Below are 13,530 nucleotides of genomic sequence, written 5' to 3'. Positions count from 1 at the left end.
AATCAACTTATGACCAACACCGAAAAATTAACAGAAGTTGGTCATTGGATTAGTAACAGTTGGTCATTGAATTAACAGCAGCAGGGAATCGATGAAGCTTTAAAATTTTCTATAGAAGAAAAACCCTAATTAAATATTATAAACTATATCTGACATATCATAATGTTGGAAGAGAGCAACTATAACAAAAAGAAAAAAAAATCCTATCAAAATTGGAGAAGAAAAATTTAGGTTTACAATAATAAAATTGATGCGAATATGGAAAGCTCCGTATGGTTAGAAAGTTAGCGAAGACCAGAGGGTTAATTTTTAAGGATAAATTTGTTCGAGTCGTACAGACATATTAAATCAGTCATAGTTAGTGAGTCAACAACGACTTTTGCTCTCCTCAAATCTGTTTTTGCTCTCCCTCTCATAAAAATCGGGTTTTCTACGTAACATAAACTAAAATCTTAATTTTAGCATGTATGTTGAATTTGTTTTAATTTTTGTCTAACTATTATTACGGATTTGGTTATCGTAGATCGACTTGTTTATATTGATTACGGGTTTGGTTATCGTAGTCGTATCGGCTTGTGTAGATCGACTTGTTTATATTGATTACGGGTTTGGTTATCGTAATCGTATCGGCTTGTTTATATTTATTAATTTTGGTCCGCCAAACACTGATGATATCATACTTATATTCTCGTCTTAGCTTTTTGAGACTTTGTAGTTACTTAGGATTTCACTCTTGTTGGGATGAGATAGTCCCACATTGCCTGTAACCTCTAACCCCTTTATACATATACCTCTATGGGCCACTTCACTTATTGCCAATTGATTTTGAGTTGAAAGATAATAAATTTTAAAACTCCATTTGGTACAGTAACCAAATTTTCCGTTTTAAATCGCATGAAAACTATGGTAGTTGTGTTAGCGTGCATGGGCTGCTACCATTTTTTCCGTCTGATCTCATTCTCACATATTTGTCTTGTATGTAATGAATTTTTATTGCAATAATAGTGGTACCCCATCACCTTGACTTAAAATCAATTTCTTTTACTGTTTTGGCACCGAAGTGCGTTGGTTTTGTTTGCTATATACGAGTCTGATGCTTGATTAAATATGAATTACGCTTATAGGTGTTGGAATTAGCAAATCTAGGCGTAAAATTGGAGTTACGCTTGGAAATCAACTAAACCTAGGCGTAAAACTGGAATTACGCCTGGAAATCAACTAAACCTAGGCGTAAAATTGGAATTACGCCTGGAAATCAACTAAACATAGACGTGAACAACATGCAAATCAAAGTTTACGCTTGAATTGAACTAAACCTAGGCGTAAGTTCTTCAAAAACTAAATTACGATTGAAAAATCTAGTACCGTACCCAGGCGTAACACTAGAAGAAAGTAAATAAAATCCTAATTTTACTTTGATTTCATTCGATTTAAGCAAAAAAACGAGTACAAAAAGATGGGTTTGTTCGATTATTACCTTACATACACCATGGGTTGTTGTTGAGGAGTTTGAAAAATTCATTCTTCAATTGATTGAATCGGTGGAATGAGTTGAGGATGAAGTTGAGGTTGATTGAGATGTTGATTACCATCACTAGGATCAGTTTGCTTTTTCCTCATCTGTTTTTTATTAGTTTTAATTGAAGGGTCATTTTGGACAAATTACTATTGAATCAAAAGTATCCCTTAACCAGATTTTTGGTCACCAGATATCCAAGTGACGCCCTTCTAAAAGAGTGTGACTCCCCAATAACGGCCTTCATTAAAAAACATGCTATGTAAGCACGTATGAACAAAATTATTGAATTTGAAGACATTTTATACAAAGCCTTAAATTTTGGCTAAAAGGTGTACCTTAACCTTAATACTTAGGCTAAAGAAAATTTATAATTATGATGATTAATTGGAAAATAGACACCGCTAATAAAGTGAGTACATTGTATATGTGCACACACTCAAGAGATTAAACGAGGTAAAGATCTGAATTAGGATTTGTGACGAAAAGCTGTTAACGGTAAATATAAGTATATATTATTTGTAATAAAGTAAAAGATGCAAAAAAAATGAAATAAATGATAATCTTTGGTCCGACGAATATGAATCAGTTGATGGGGTGATGGTATACTGTACTGGTAGTATGTGTGCCGAGATCAGACTATAAAAGCTTTTATGTTATCGAGTGCGGGTGGGAAGTAATTGTTGTATTTATGCGAAATCAAGGCCGCAACTTTTAGACTTGCGAGCACCGGCGGTGTGTGATTGTTGGTTATATGCCGAGATCATGATCACAACTATTTTAACAGTCTGAGAGTTGTGGTAGACAAATGTTGAGTTCAGGGACACAATTTATTTGTGTCGCAGTGGGAAGTGGTTGTGTAAGTCTAAAATATTTAAGAAATTGTTATAAGGTGTAATTAAGACAAAAAGTAAAATAAAAAAGTTCAGATTTGGGAGTTTGAAATTCATTTAAAAGGTCGGCAGAAAAATATAAGAACCGGATGAATGAGAAATCTGTAAACAAACTGTTCAGAAATAATTTAGGAAATTAATTACTTAAATTGGAAACGTAATTGAGCAAAGAAGCTAAACTGAAATCGATAGAAAATTGAGAGAATTTAATTATGCTTTTGATGCATTTATTGTGTTGTTGTCTTAATTACGCTTTTGATGATTGTTTGGTTTGACTTTCCGTTGCACTATATGATTTTTTTAAATTTCCTAATGGGTTGTGGTTGCTCATTCCTTTTTCCCGCTCTACCTACAGATTATACAGAGACACTGGATGAAGAGAAAAACTTATAATTTATCACCGAAATTTGGGAATCGGTATTTCAATATTCTCGAATTGTCGTCTACTTGAAATGTTTGGTCATTGTTAATTATGGATTGTAACAATTTAAAATTATTTATTTATTTAACATTATTTGTTGGGTTTGTTTTCGTAGTTCTGAATTATTATGGATACGATAGTGGCGCCAAGTGATTCTGGACTAGGGTTTAGTGTCATAATTCGCGGGATGTTACAAAGACCACAACAATGCCTAATGTCAAGTTATCAGTTGGTCAACTTTTCTGTATATTCAACATAGATGCTTTTGAACCAATGAAAATTTGTGGAAAAAAATTGAGAAGCCTTCCTCATTATATAAAACATGTAAGTTTTTCCTTTTATCAATAAAAAATTCGGTTATGACAAGTTTCATATTCAGTTTGATGATATCATCATCGAATGACTTACCAGTGTGACACATTGACATCGATATGCAATATGTAAGTTGTGTAGACGATGATTATCGATGCATCTTGCAGGAAAAATGCGTATACGTTTATTTTCATGAGTGTATTCAAAACTCCTACACATATTTAATTATTCCTATTAATTGTTCGCACCAAGTGTGAGGTTGTTATATATTAAGATCTTGGTAACGAAGAATGAACCTCAAACATTATTTCCTTCAAATATAAAAAAGGGATGAAGTGCAAAAAGTAAGTGCATCAGTGGAATTAAAACACTCATCCTGTAACCACAAAAAACTCGGTTGACATATCTATCTGGTTTGCAGTAAGCATCATCGAAATGGGTATTGAGGATTAGGCGTCCTCAAGTACAAAATCGATTTCTACTTACACACATCATGATAATCAAAATAAAGATGCAGGAAATGTAAGTGCTGAATAAGTAAATGACACATGTATATATACGTGGTTCAGCCGTAGCCTACATCCACGGGGGTAAATGAGTTTGAGTTCTTACTATGTTTGCTTTTGTGTTACAATGTTTTATAAACTGATGAAATAAAGAAGATACAAGTATGTGGTATCTCTCTCTAACCCTAACTCCCTCCTCCTGAAAAGACAACCTCTTCTCATTCAGCTGAGCTTGCTATTTATAGGAGAATGACATGGTCCCACTGGATTGCATGCTAGTCGCTCATCGCTTAGTCGTTACTGCGATAATCCTTCCTTATACTACGACTAATGACTTCTCGCGGAGTCGTCTCTTTTTCTCATCTTGACACGTCGTCTCGTACAATTAAGTGGGGTGGTTAGAAACATTAAATGTTGAATAGACCGGCTCTGTACGCGTGTAATTACTCTTTAAAGCTGGTCCGTCACTTCAGTAGTGTTAGAGCATTGCTCGGTTGAACCCACCAAGGTGTTGGTATGTCAAGTTTGGTTGTCATATTTTAGTGAATCAAAGATCATGTTAAGAGTCGCTTGATTATGTACTAGAGTCAACTTCGTATAGGTTAACTTGAAAGTATTAGGATATGAGACATTACAAGTATTGCGAAGTCTTGAAGATGTGAAGAAGGAGCTACAACGACAACAATCATCCTTCTACTTGAGGTTCGTGATATTTGACTTGAACTGTTTCATTTCCTAACGTATATTTCAAGTCGTGCATATTGAAAACAAAACTGCGAAGCATATTTGAACTCTAGATAGACATGGTATTAAGGAATACAATACGAGGTTTATTGTTTAACCATTAAACTTTATAGATAAGACAACACCATAATCATTTGAATGTTATTGTGATTATGTATGGGTATGAGGTGAGGATTTCATCCTAGGGAACAATGTTTTACATGTGTTCTAAGGAAGTAAGTTCATAAACTTGTTTGTGAACCGAAAAGGAAATTGTCAGGCGTTATTGGTTTTGTTATTCATTGCATATCTTATGAACAACTAATATGTGTGATTGAGTATAACCGTTCACGACTTCTTATGTTCTTGGTAGAACTATTCACAAAGGCCTGGCTTATGTATTGGTATGACTTTTATTAGTGAAACCGATCTTAAGTAATCACCTGTGATGGTATGATTAGGTTTGTGATTTTATGTCTGACCAAATATGGGAGAGGGGAACCAATCCTAGTAAGAGGTGCAGTACATCAAAAAGGGGAACCGATCCTTGTATGAGGTTCAACAAGGTTTATAGCAGAAAGGGGAACCGATCATATGAACATGTGCAACACGTTTTTAGGCAAAGGGGAACCGATCCTATGGACATGTGCAACACATATAAGTTAGATACCATATGAAAAAGCGGGGGTCTAACAACCATACCCAATATTTCGATTAACAACCTGTATGGACTAACTCCAATATACTTTCTAGAGAATCAACTCGATAGTCAGACTCAATCTATAGAAAAGTATATCAAGGAGTTAATATCTCTCTCACTTGATTTGATATTTACTCAAGAAAATAAGAATTTGCGAGTCTTTATCAAATACAAGGATAATAAACTTGGATGGTACCAAAGACCAATATCCAAGGATCAATCAATTTCCAATCAACAACCAAAGGTTGGATTTCACAATTGATCGATACAACACACAACCTGTGATATTTCAATTATATAACAAAATATAATGTGGAATAGAAATAACACAGACACCAGAATTTTTGTTAACGAGAAAACCGCAAATGCAGAAAAACCCCGGGACCTAGTCCAGATTGAACACCACACTGTATTAAGCCGCTACAGACACTAGCCTACTACAAACTAACTTCGGTCTGGACTGTAGTTGAACCCTAATCAATATCACACTGATTCAAGGTACAGTTGCGCTCCTTACGTCTCTGATCCCAGTAGGATACTATGCACTTGATTCCCTTAGCTGATCTCACCCACAACCAAGAGTTGCTACGAACCCAAAGTCGAAGACTTTAATAAACAAATCTGTATCACACAGAAAAGTCTACGATAATAAATAAATCTGTCTCCCACAGATAAACCTACAAGTTTGTTCCATATTTTGATAGAAATCAAGGCGAACAGGAACCAATTGATAAACCAGACTTATATTCCCGAAGAACAACCTAGTATTATCAATCACCTCACAATAATCTAAATCGTATGGTAGAGAAACTAGATATTGGGGAATCAAAAACGATGAGACGAAGATGTTTTTGATTTCTTTTTATCTTGCCTTATCGGAGATATAATCTCAAGTCAATTATTCAATTGAACTCGTACGATAGAAAACGGCAAGATCAGATCGCTCAACTACAAGAGAAATAGTTTCGTCTGGCTTCACAATCCCAATGAAGTCTTTAAGTCGTCAACCGACAGGATCTCGAGAAGAAACCTATGGTTAAAGGAGAATCGACTCTTGCAAAACCATCACAGAGGAGGTGTGGGGATTAGTTTTTCCAGTTGCTAGACGTCTTCCTTATATAGTTTTCAAATCAGGGTCTGCAATCTAAGTTACCTTGGTAACAAAGCATGCAATATTCACCGTTAGATGAAAAACCTGACTTATCCAAGCTAATATCTTTCAACCGTTAGATCGAAACTTAGCTTGTCTCATACACAAATGAAATGTATTCATTTAGGTTTGAGTAATCGTACCTAAACGTGTACATTGGGTTGGTTCACAAATAGTTAACCAATGGTTAGCCATATGAGCACTTTCATATTAACCGTATTCATCTTTCTCATGACTAGTTCAAATGACTTATAAGAACTAGTTCAAGAGTTGTTCAATTTCTTAGATCTTTATACATAGACACAATTGAAACAAAATCGGTTTAATTCACTTGAATTAATTCATGAACAATATAGCCACAGTTTGCAAAGATTGCATTCCTTATTGATTTGTTGTTTAAGTTTATGAACTTCGGATTTGAGAAATATAACCAGTTTAGGTACGCGTACGGGTACGTGTACCATAGCCACCAGACTTGAGTTTGGAAACTCAGCAGAAATTTTTGGTTTGAAAACTTCCGTGGGTACGCGTACGGGTCCGCATACCTAGGTGACTGGTTTTTAGTTTGCAAACTTCACAAACTACAGCAGAAATTTTCGGTATGAAAACTTCCGCCAGTACGCGTACCTAACCTGTCTCCTTCACCAATACCGCATGCACACATATGAACGCACTTGGTTTCCGGCATACGGATTTATATACTAATGTGCGAACACACTATATACCCTTATATCCATAGTTGGTTACGTAATCTCAACTCCACATTTCAATCATTGAAACATTCTTCTATAATGTTATAATAGTCGTTAGACAAAAAGAATCGATTATCGTCATCAAAGCTATTTTCAAGATTGAAACGTCATCATGACTTTCGTCACGAGTAAAGATGAAAATGGTTAAATCAAAATCTTACCAACACATATTTCGAGAAAAAGATAGGCGAGTAAACTCGGCTCGAAATATCAAATGTGTATGTATGAAAACTATCATACTTATACGACTTTTGTCTCAAGAGTAGAAGATAGAGTAAATAGACTTTTGAGTGACAGATGAGTTCAAGTCTCCACATACCTTTTGGTCGGATGAAGTTGCACTGGTTCCTTGAGTAGTTCTTCGTCTTCGTAAAATAATCGCCATGGAGTCTGGAGTTCAATTATACCTAACTATCCTAGACCGAGACTTAGTCATAAGTAAACTAGAAATCAAGACATATAGTTTTGATCACTAACATTGACAAACATGTTTGAGATAGCAACGCATGCGAGTTCGACCGAGCAATGCTCTAACAATCTCCCCCTTTGTCAATTTTAGTGACAAAACTATCAATACATATGGATTACAAAATAAATAAAACTTTGTAGATTCTCGTCTACATGCTTGATCTCCTTGGTTCTTCAATATTACTCGAAAACTTCGTTTTTTCCAAGTACTCCCATGATTACACAGATGTTCAATTCAACATCATAGTTGTTGAAGTTCCATAGCTGTAACAATGAGAAAACAAAAGCTTTCGATCATTGTTATACAGTGTCATAGTATTATTACACAACATCAAAGTTCTTATATCACAACTTCGACAACAATACTATGGTGATATGTATCACTCCCCCTTAGTCAATACTTTCGTCTCAAGATGAAAACCACCCCCTTACATAATGACCCGTAAAACACGTAAATCATATGTATTTGTAGTGTGAACTACATATTAATTCTCCCCCTTTTTGTCAATAAAATTGGCAAAGGTACGAAAATGGGATCCTAATGAAATTTCCACGAAGACGCTTCAAGACCAAAGAAAAGTACATATCAAATTCTTTAGATGCAATCATATAGCCGAAGCTAAATGCATTCATCAAGGAGTTTATAAAGATACAAGATAACCCCTAAATAATTCCACATCCACACTCCCCACAAAGATATGGAAATTAAGCGCAAGCTCAAAAGAACTCTCCCCCATTTCATGTCATTCCCGAAAGAACAACAAGAGCGACCTTACTTTTACAAGAAAAGAAGGATTTTATTGGACAACAAAAACCATAACGAAATGATTTTCTATATCCAAAATTCTCAATTAAACTAACCAAAAGTAAACCCATGATTAATTTAATCGGAATACTCAATCAAATTAAACACAAAAGTGATCAATTTAATTGAACATGCTCGACATAAGAAAACTTACGGAGCTACGACTATATTAACCATAAAAGAATGATTAACTCAATCGTTTTTATGCTCAACACAAGAAAACCTTATGGAGCATTGCAGTATACACATAAATTATGGATTAGAGAAAGATCAATACTGCGGCATATACAAAGATTTATTCTATTTTCATCACTATTTTCATAACGACATATAATAGACATAATCTTTGTTAACAAAAGATTTTAACCTATCTCCATCAAAAATTGACATAATAGGTGTTAGAGAATTGCTCGGTCGAAATCGCATGCGTTGCTATCTCAAACATGTTTGTCAATGTTAGTGATCAAAACTATAAATTTTTATTTCTAGTCTACTATAGCTAAGGTCTCGGACTAGGATAGAAAGTGTAGTTGAGCTGAAGAACTCCATGGCAATCATCATACAAGACGAAAGACTACTCGAGGAACCGGTGGATCTTCATCGACTAAAAGGTATGTGGAGACTTGAACTTATCTATCACTCAAAAGTCTATTTATATCATATCTTGAGACAAAAGTCGTTTCGCTATATAGACTTAGATTATACACATTTGCTATCTCGAGCCGAGTTTATCTCGCCTATCTATTTCCGGAAATATGTGTTGGTAAGCTTTCGCTTTAACCAAGTCCATATTTACCTAGTGACAATAGTCATGACAAGTTTCAATGACTTTGAAAATTGCTTACTTTGACGAAAAATAGTTTATGAATAACAACTATAAAATATCAACGTCCTCTAAGAATATTTCAATTAATGATTGAAATGAGAGTTTAGATTATATAACCATTGGAGGATATAAACATTGTTGTGGAAACACATATATGTATAAGTCCTTATTCCTTGAACCGAAGTTTGCGAACTTTGTTGATCAAGAGAACCGGCATGGTGGCGTGAGCCAAGTCCGCGAACTGGCGAAAGTTCTCGTCCCGAGAATTTCTGCTGGAGTTTGTGAACTCCGTCCGGGACTTAAGTCCGTGAACCCAGTCCGCAAACTTGAGTAGGTTATATCTAAAAACGATATTTGTGAACTTATTCTTATATAAACTAAGGAATGAAAATTGCAAACCGTGGCTATATAGTTCATGAACCGATTCGAGTGAATCAAATTGTTTTTGCTTCGATTATGTCTTGTGTAGTTACATAAGATTTCCTTGCAATTGAACAACTCTATAACTAGTTCATTTGAGTCATTTGAACTAGTTATGGTGAAGAAAAATATGGTTGATATGAAAGTGATCATATGGATAACCATTTGGTTGACTATTGTTGAACCAACAGATGTAAAAGTTTGGGTACGGTTACACAAGCCTAGAAATGTGCATTTCATTTGTGTGTAACAAGCTAGTTTTTGATCTAATGGTTGAAAGATATTAGCTTGAATCTAAATCATATTTCATCTTACAATGAATATTGAATGCTTTGTTACCAAGCTAACATTGATTGCAAACCCTGATTTGAAAGACTATATAAGGGAAAACTCTAGCAACTGGGAAACCTAATCCCCACACCTTCTGTGTGATACTAGTTGTGCTAAGATAGAGTTGATTTTCCTTTAACATTTGGTTTCTTCTTCTAAACCAGGTTAACGACTTAAAGACTTCATTGGGATTGTGAAGCCAGACCGATACTACTTTCTCGTAGTTGTGTGATCTGATCTTGTTGTTTCTATCGTACGGTACAATTGTAATAATTGGCTTGAGATTGATATCTCCGGTAGGCAAGATATAAAAGTAATCACAAACATTTCGTCTCATCGTTTGTGATTCCAAAATATCTTTTTTCGCTGCGTCGATTAGGACTATTGTGAGGTGATTGATAATAATAAGCTGTTCTTCGGGAATATAAGTTTGGTTTATCAATTGGTTCTTGTTCACCTTGATTTATTAAAAGACAAAACAAAAATCGTAGGTATATTCGTGGGAGACGGATTTATCTATTAGCGTAGACTTTTCTGTGTGATACAGATTCGTTTATTAAAGTCTTCGACTCTGGGTCGTAGCAACTCTTAGTTGTGGGTGAGATCATCTAAGGGAATCAAGTACGTAGCATCCTGCTGGGATCAGAGACGTAGGAGCATAACTGTACCTTGGATTAGTGTGAGATTGATTGGGTTTCAACTACAGTCCAGACCGAAGTTAATTTGGAGTAGGCTAGTGTCTGTAGAGGCTTAATACAGTGTGTGTTCAATCTGGACTAGGTTCCGGGGTTTTTCTGCATTTTCGGTTCCCTCGTTAACAAAATTCTGGTGTCTGTGTTATTTCTTTTCCGCATTATATTTTGTTATATAATTGAAATATCACAGGTTGTGCGTTGTTCAATCAATTAGAATATCCGACCTTTTGGTTGTTGATTTAAATTGATTGACACTTGGATATTGGTCTTTGGTACCATCCAAGTTATCTCTCTAGTATTTGATAAAGACACGCAGATTTCTATTTGCTTGAGTATATATAAAATCGAGAGATTGAGATATAAACTCTTTGATATACTTTTTATCTAGATTGAGTCTGACTGTCTAGTTGATTCTCTAGAAAGTATATTGAAGTTTTTCCATACAGATTGCTAAGCGAAATATTGGGTGTGGTTTTTGTACCCCCTCTTTTCAATTGGTATCAGAGCAGGCAAACACATTCAAGACCTCACAAGTATGTGTTTGTAGCGATCCGACTCTATGGAATGAGGTGTTATCTCAATTAACGTACCACCAGTCTTCGATGGCTCTAATTACTTATGGTAGAAAATTGTTATGCGAGCTTTTCTTCAAGCACGTGATTTTCTATCATTGGTATATGTCGTTAATGGCTATAATGCTCCCGTCGTGGCAATTGGAGATTTAAACGTTCCCAAGCCTATTGGTGAATACACCCCTGCCGAGATAAATGCTGCAAAGCAAAATTCCGATGGTTTGAATGCCATTATACATGCCATTACCCCAAATCTTCAGCACCAAGTGTCAAATTGCGCGAGGTCTAAAGATGCGTGGGATATCTTAGAAACCGTATTCGAAGGTAACTCCAGTGAAAAGGAAGCTAGGCTTCAAAACCTTAATTCCGATTGGGAAAACCTTCGTATGGCAGATGAAGAAACATTTGATGAGTTTAATCACAAAGTGTCTGAAATTGTTAATGCATCTTTTGCATTAGGTAAGACTTTTCCTAAAAAGGACATTGTGATGAAAATTCTCAGATCGCTGCCATCTAGATACGACTATAAGAAGCATGCCATCGTTGAGGGAAATAACCTTGATAATCTCTCCAGAAATACGCTGGTTTGGAAGCTTAAGATCTTTGATCACGAACATTCATCCAAAACTAAGGATGTTGCGTTCAAAGCACAAAAGGACACTAAATTACTTGATAAGAGTAAAAAAGTGTATATCTCTGAAGATGATCACTCTGAGACAGATTCATCAGATGAAGATCTTGACAAGTCAGTCTCGATGATCACAAGACAGTTTAAGGATCTTCTGTTGAAGAGAAGTAAACGGTTCTCCAGAGATAATCCTAAAGCATCAGTTAAACCTCATAATCGTATTCCTCCTAAAAACAGGGAAACAGATAAAATTGATTATGAGGATATGCCTCAGTGCTTTAAGTGTAAGGGATTTGGTCATTTTGCAGACGAGTGCCCAAATCGTAGAAAATACACCGGGAACAAAGGTTTTGCTGCAACTCTTGATGAAATGTCTGACAACTATGATTCCAATGAAGACGAGAAATCAAGTGTTACACTTCTTGGTGAAAATATTGATTTTGATAACTGTAGCAATACATACATCAATCTCAATATTCTTTCAGAAGAGAACCCAACTAATCTTGAAGAAAAAATTGACCCATTTCTTGGAAATTATGTTTGTAATGTTTCAGGTTCCACCATATGTCTAGCTGCATGCACATCTCAGAAGCCTGACTTTTATCCTGGTTTGACGTGCTCGTATTGTTTTCTAAAGGGTCATGAATTTTCAAGGTGTTACAAGTACAAACACCAATTGAGGCACGTCAACAAACTTCAACGAAGAGTAAATCAATTAGAAAATAAGCTTAAACTTGCTCAGAAGACCGCTGAGGTATGCAGGATTTTATCTTCGTCTAAGAAGTTAGTTTCCAAGGATAAACCAAGACCATTAGAGAAGAAAGTATGGTCGAATCGTGTTGATAGACAGAGGTCTGTGGATTCCTCTCAAGAGGAAAATGGCGGACAAATTATTGTTCACCGCAACGCAACTTGATTGTGTTGTTTTGGAAATCTTGTCTCATGTGCCTGATCAAAAGAGACAATGATTTTGTACCTCTCAGGCTCTAGGAAAAGTTTTCTTTCTTCTTTTCTTAGTTTTTGTTCTTCAACAAAGGAGGGTTATTATCGACAATTCTACTCTTTATAGGGTTGTGAGTTGGACGTGTACGAACCTGTTTAAAGGTTTCGAAACCCTATATTCAAAACCTTTTTTTATCTCAATACTACTTGTTGAGTTCAATTTGTAATTTCCTCTCACAAACCCATACGTATGGATACTCCAAGCATGATGTCTTCTGATGGAAAAGATGTTAATATGATTGTTAAGCCATCAATCATGAAGGAAAAAGAGAAATCTCCGTTATCTCCTACCTTGAAAAGAAAAAGAAGGAATGTGGGGAAGCCAAGAGCCGTTCCTTCAAACTCTCAGAAGTTTTCTGGTGTTCTTGAAGAGTTGAAGGAGATGCGAAAGGAGATTCACAAATAAAGTCTTTTGTGTATAAGACTCATGAGATTCAGAAGGCCTTGGTTCGACAACATCAGCCGAGAAGGTTTATTATATAAACTCCTACCTTAATGAACCTTATGTTCCAATGGTTGTTGATGATAAGGAGTTCAGGGAGGATAAATAATTCTTCAAAGGTCTTATTTCCTAGTAAATCTTTTATTTTCTTGTTAGAAGAATAACTAGATTTTAGAATAGCCATTATTGTGATTACACATAGCTATGTCCAACGTTTTTCATCTTCATGTTTTTAGATTTATTGGTTTAAATTCTAAATTTGTTTGGAAGATGATTTTTGCAGTATTAATCTTTATGGTTTTATACATTGCAATATTGTTATGGGATATGTGTATTTACGTCCGTGAACTTTGATTGTCCCATACCTTG

This window comes from Papaver somniferum, chromosome 1 (genome assembly GCF_003573695.1).
Source record: "Papaver somniferum cultivar HN1 chromosome 1, ASM357369v1, whole genome shotgun sequence".
NCBI lineage: Eukaryota > Viridiplantae > Streptophyta > Magnoliopsida > Ranunculales > Papaveraceae > Papaver > Papaver somniferum.
Note: the sequence above shows the minus strand (reverse complement) of the source record.